Here is a 7,012-nt window from a genome sequence, read left to right on the forward strand (position 1 = left end):
TTCAATTAAGCATACAAGATTCTTCATGCAAAGAATGAAAGGGAAGAGCCATAACATGTATCTTGAGGGACAGAGAAACAAAACTGGAAGCTTAGCATTATAATTAAGTGAGTGATATGCAATACGAATATTAAAGAATGAAAAAAGCAACATAATCTGACAATTTTGTTTTAATTTTATCCAATCTTTTCAGTAAAATTATATTAATTGAAATTTAGTAGGATTTAAATAGAATAATAAATAAATTAAAATTTCAGAGTAGAAACTCCTCATAAATTAAAAGACATTGCAGTCCCAAAAATCATGACAAAAAGTGGTTCAATTACAAGTATATTCATTGAGATACACAACTACTAAAGAAGAGTTTTCGAGATCACAAAAGTAAATAAACTGCATCTGTTTGTATACAAACTTTGAAATAGTAGTACAAGGTGGGAATTAGATGCATGAAGTTTTATAAAGCTATGGTTGGTGATTAACCAACTACAAATTAAATAGATCAAGCTTTTTCAATATTTAAATTAGAAATATCTGAAGTTCTTTGGTTACAATAAGCATAAAAATAGAAGAGAAAACACCACTCTTATATTAAAATTGGATCTGTTTACATTTATAGCTGTAAATGCTTGAAAGGTACAAATATGTTGGAAATTTAGAAATGTCTATACTGTATCTTATAGTATCATATAATGTCTCATATCATATCTTAAAATATTACATTATCAGTTTATCTCTTAGGATTCATGTTTATATTTCCTTATACTTCAGATTTGTTTCTTCATCTAAATAAGATTTGATTTTGTAATATTATTATAAATAGGGAATAGTGCTTTGTATTTTGTTTTTGTGTCATAGCACAACATACTCAATTTGACCACACCTATATATTTTTATACTACTGATAGTCTTAATTCTCTCTTCTATTTTTCCGTTACTGCCTAAAGTCCATAATCTGAATATGGCATTACAGTGGTGTTATCTTTCGTGGTTTATGTGACTATTATGCTAGAGTTTCATACAAATTGATATACAATATTTAAATTCATCACTGGACACATCAAAAAGGCTCAAATTAAAATTAACAAGCAATTGTATGAGAATATTGTGAAGACAAACTCTAGCATTAATTTGGCAAGCAAAACCTCAATCACAAGAGAAAACAGTAAAAACTCTAACTAGTTAAACTCTAACCAAAACTATGAAATTAAAATTAATTAAAGCTACAGATACTGTGAAGGCAATCTCTAGGAGGGCAGCGCAGAGACAGGGAAACTTACCACTTGGAGGAAGATGGTGAGAAAGACGGGTTCACTCAGTAGCTTTGGTAGTGCAGCAAGGAGCCAATGATGAGTGAATTTGAGGGTTCAGCAAGGCGACGACACGGCACCAACAGGACTACAGCGCAGTGACAGCGACTCGGTGACGGGCTCGGCAGGACGGCAGTGCAGCGACGGTGACAAGCTCGGCGGAAGGCTCGATGGCGCAGTGAAGGTTACTAGATCTGAGGTTCACTACGGAGAAGAGGAAGTTAATTTCCTTCCCTCTTCAGTCTTCAATCTTCTCCGCTAGGGTTCTTTGGGGAGGGTGAAACGCGTAAATGGAATGGAAAAATGAAATGAGTAGTGTTAGGTTAGGCTGGTGGCTATAAGGAATAGAAACCCTAAAAACTTAAATGGTATATATATATATATATGTACTCCGGGGCGGGTAGGGGCGGGTTTAGCCTGACCCCGACCCCGCTCCGCCCCGCTCCGGGTCGGGTTTAAACCCGCCCCGACCGGGTTGGGGTGGGTCGGGTACCCGCGGGTTCGGGTCCTCCTGCCACCCCTAACAACAACTATAGAAGGAATAAAGATTTAATGTAGACTAACTTTTTCGTATTAAAATCGTTGAAAGAACCAAAAAGTTTGCTTTTACTCATGAGAATTCACAATAACATAAATATTTAACTGCAAAAAAAAAAAAAAAAACTACACAAGTATGAAGTAACCAAAGAAAACAACGTACAACGCTGAGTTTATTTAACTTAGTTTATGACAGAAAGATCACATTTAAATTACATTAAAATGCTTCATAGAATACATTACGCGACATCATCGAAATTCTCTGAGGCATTTTCTATGAGGTCTTCTATATCTTCCTCCCTTGTCAACAGTAAATCTCCAATGTCACCTTCCGCTAACATGTTCAACTCTGGCTGTGGAGAAAAACCAACTTCAGCTTCTTCATTCTCTTCTCCCATGTCATACAAATCCCTTGGTTTCACATGAACCACAACACTCCATTCTTTAGCTACTTCATCATCCACATAGTATACAAGCTGAGCTTCTGATGCCAATATGTACGATTCATCTTCACGATTTTCAGTGTGTATTGAACGAGAGAAATTAACGCTGGTAAGCCCCAAATGGTCTTGTTTGATGCCTCTACTGGTAGTGGTATCAGCCCAAACATATTTGAACAATACCACTGTGAAGGAACAACTGTAATTCAATTCAATTATGTCTACAATTTTTCCGTAATACGGAACACCACCAACAGCCACTCTATTATCACGCATGCTTGCATAACTTCTTGTATTAAATGATACATATACTCCACTATTTTGTGTTTTCATCCCATTTTCCTTTGTGATAGTTCTAAACTTGTACCCGTTAATATTGTATGCCCCAAAACGTCTGGCCTGAATCATGGGATCGCACGCAAGCAACTTCAGGTCTTTCGATTGAAGCGTACTTTCCGTAAGAACCTGGAACCACATAACATTCATGCTTTATATTAAAATCGGTTTTCATATAGTACTAATTCCAGGCTAAAAAAACATTGGTCAGGTTAGTATTCTGTCAATCTCATGCTTGAACCACCGAGAAAATTCTGCATGGACGACACTATCTATCTTAGCTTGCGACCTTGTCTGATGACGCAAGCTTTGCTTTGTCTTTTTCCTAAATGTACTTTATTGGAGAGAAGAAAATTAGTCCAACTAGTCACTGGGAGAAAATAGTTATATTGGTGTTTTAGAAATACATGCGTATACTTACTCAAGGAACGGAACCACGGCATCGCAGTTGACTAGCACATGACGATGAGCTTGATGTTTTTCCATTGGAGTGAGTTCGAAATGCGAAACAGCCCCTAATGCTTTTCCAATAGATGGGAACATACTTTCCCCTGAATTATGAACAACGTCAATGGGCTCATCATCAACTCGCCCTGGTCGGTTGATTCTAGTCTCAATATTATCCAAATACCTAGAACAGAAAGTCAGGATTTTCTCAGATAAATAGCCTTCTGTAATTGACCCTTCCGATTGTGCCCTATTACGAACATATTGCTTCAGACGTCCTAAATACCTTTTATACAAATATAATAAAATGCTCAGTATATAAACAATTAATTGAACTAAATGTACTATAGGGGTTTATCAGAAAGCTAACCTTTCTATTGGATACATCCACCTATAATGTACTGGTCCACCAAGAGTAACCTCATCTACGAGATGCACGGTGAGGTGAACCATGACGGTGAAGAAGGATGGAGGAAAAATCATTTCCATCTGACACAAGGTTTGCACAACATGATTCTGAAGCTCAGCAAGCTGCATAGGGTTTATGGCTTTCCCACAAAGTTCTCGAAAAAATGACGACAAATTTGCAATCACATTGGACACCGGACTCGGAAGTGCATTCTTCACTAAAATTAGGAGTAATTGTTCCATCAGAATATGACAGTCATGACTTTTCAACCCAGATAACTTCCGTTGTCGCAAATCAACACAACGAGCAACATTGCTAGAGTAACCATTTGGAAAGACCACATTCTGCAAAGTCTTCAGGAATACATCCCTCTGTGAATTCGACATCACAAATATCGCAGAAGGATATTTACCACCTTCCCCCGGCCATAATTCAAGTCTTATTCCCATACATTGTAAATCTCTATGAGTTTTAAGATTGTCTTTTGATTTGCCGTTGTCATTTAAGATTATCACACACGTTTTTTTCTATATGTATCACATCGAGGTTATGACGCAACATTTGATCCTCCCAGTACAGAAGGTCAAAGAAAACAATCTTCTTCTTCCAATGCGAGTCATCTTCATCCGTATCCTGGCCATTGCATCTTTTTTTGGATGTCACACTTGAACTCTTCCCAAATGAAATGTGCACCTTAGACTGTTGACTCAATACATCTGTTTCGGATAACTTCTTTGGAGGATCTCTACCTTCGACCTGTCTGTCAAATCTATTTCAGTCTAGTCTGTATTTGTGTCCCTGATTCAAAAAGCATCGATGGCCCATGAAACACCATTTTTGACTGTCTTTCAGTCGATGTGGATTAGCATCCAAGTTACACGTAGGACAGGCTAACCCACTGTGCGTATTTCAGCCGGATAGGTTTCCCAATCCTGGAAAGTCGCTGATAGTCCACATCAGTGCCGCACACATCTTGAAAGTGTTTCCCTCTTTGGCATCATAGGTTTCAACGCCATTCCATAATTGCTTCAACTCATCTATTAAAGGCTGCAAATAAACATCTATGTCGTTACTTGGCATTTTCGGCCCAGGAATAAGCATGGATAGAATGAAAGATGTCTGCTTCATGCAAAGCCAGGGTGGTAGATTATACGGAATAAGAATCACAGGCCAGATGGAGTACTTTATGCTCATATTCCCAAAGGGATTAAATCCATCGCTCGCCAAGGCTAGGCAAACATTGCGCGGATCTGCCGAAAAATTAGTAATCAAACTTTTTCCATGCTTCAGCGTCCCTTGGATGCCTAAGGAAACCATCGTTATTAGACGCCTGTTTATGCCATAACATATCACTCGATGTCTTGCTGCACATGAATAACCACTGCAGTCGTGGTATGAGGGGAAAGTAACGAAGGGTCATGGTTGCTATAGGTTTTCCATTTCTCTTCACCGGTACGTTGAGCCTAAGAATAGAGCCATTTTTAGTCTTCTGCTTCCATCTTGAACACCCACATTTCTTGCACCTAGTCAGGTTCGCATCATCACCTCGGTACAGCATACAATCATTTGGACAAGCATCTATCTTGGCGTATTCAATACCCAGCTTTCTTATTGTCTTCATGGCTTCATACACTATCTTTGGAAGTTTTGCTTGTTCGAATGCGTCCCGTAGTAAGTCAAGAATCATTGTCATTGCCTTGTCACTCACACCGCACATACACTTGATATGATAAAGCTTCACTAAAAATGATAATTTGGAGTACTTTGAGCATCCGGGCTATAACTCATGTTCTCCATCTGACGGTAGATCGTTAAAATCCCGCGCTGCGCGACTTGGACCTTCATACAGGCTCGGTAACACGTCTTCATCATCTTCTGCATGTTCGATTGTTGTGATGTCCTCACTCCCATGTTGTATCGTGAAATTGAATGCCTCATTGACAATTTGGTGCATTTGATTCACTTGGGATATCAGATTGTCATCTACTCGTCCCAATCCAGGCCTCTCTTCAACTTGCTTCTCACCATGACGCACCTAAATAGTATATTCAGGGGGAAATGGTCGGAACAATAGATGGTCGTATGCATCATCTCTTGTTTGCATAAGTTGAAACCCACATTTAGGACATGGACACTTTATCATGTCATTGGAGGATGCATTCGCAAACGCAAAGTCTAAAAAATAGTTTAGTCCTTGCCTATATTTCACACTACTCTGTGATTTTGAAATCTAGGTTTTATCAATATCTAGTATAGTATCAAAATATATGGAACCAATTAATAGTGACGTATGAAAACATGAGAAAACAAACTGGTAAAATTTTGCATCCATCAGAATTATGACCACATAGTTTTAGCTAGCAACTTAGGTTTAGCGAATTACAGTTGATATGAAATTTAAAATGGTTTCCAAAATATAAAAAATATGTTTCCTTCGCTCACTGTCATACGGGAAATTATGACGAATAATACTTTCATAACATAGCACCACATACAGTCTTATTAGCATTTTTTATGGTTTTGGTATTGTTATTATTTAAAGTTTGTCAACGTACTTTAAAGTGAACAATGTGTAACTAATGTCTTTATTAAATATTTTATTACTTCTATTTGTTTTAACTAAATTATTGTTTAGATGTCATGCAACTTGGTTGAAATTGTTTTGGTTTTATGTTAACTACTATTGAAAAAATTAAATATTAAAATCTGAAAATAATGATTTCAATTTTTACTTTAAAAGAAATTATAAATTCAAATCAATAAATTATTTTCTATTCTCAGCCAATTTTTAATTTGGAATAAAAGGTCCCTTACAGTTTTATTTTGGATTTATCCATCATTAGTTGATTATCAACCATTATACATTTTCTTGTTAAATACCATTTTTAATTATACTTTAACATATGATAAATTTTTGTGATTTCCTCCTTTTGAACTAATTAATAAAATGCAGCGTTATACAAATATTAGAGTTTTTATTTATATTTTTAAACTAAAAATCTAAATTAAAGAGTTGAAATTAAATTATAAAAAAATAAATCAGTTTATGTTACCTAATATGTAAATGGAAAGGAAGAGCACTACATGTATTCCGTAGAACAAAAAAAACCGATGACAATATAAGTACGTAATGGGCAAACAAAAAACATTGTGAAAAATGATAATTACATTTTGTACCAAAATTTAAGATAATAGTTTACGTTATCATTGTTTAGTAATGGTAATAAGATGAAAAAATGCTATAATTTTTCAGGTATTTTATTAATTTTTATGATATTTTTAGTATTTTTTGTTCATGTAAATTCTTTTTGTCCTATCTTTTATTACATTGTATTTATGTTGTGTATGAATTTTTTTATTTATTATATTCATATGAATTTTATGTAAACATTGTGATAATTACATTTTGTACCAAAATTTAAGATAATAGTTTACGTTATCATTGTTTAGTAATGGTAATAAGATGAAAAAATGCTATAATTTTTCAGGTATTTTATTAATTTTTATGATATTTTTAGTATTTTTTATTTTTTGTT

This window comes from Arachis ipaensis, chromosome B09 (assembly GCF_000816755.2).
Source record: "Arachis ipaensis cultivar K30076 chromosome B09, Araip1.1, whole genome shotgun sequence".
Classification (NCBI taxonomy): Eukaryota; Viridiplantae; Streptophyta; class Magnoliopsida; order Fabales; family Fabaceae; genus Arachis; species Arachis ipaensis.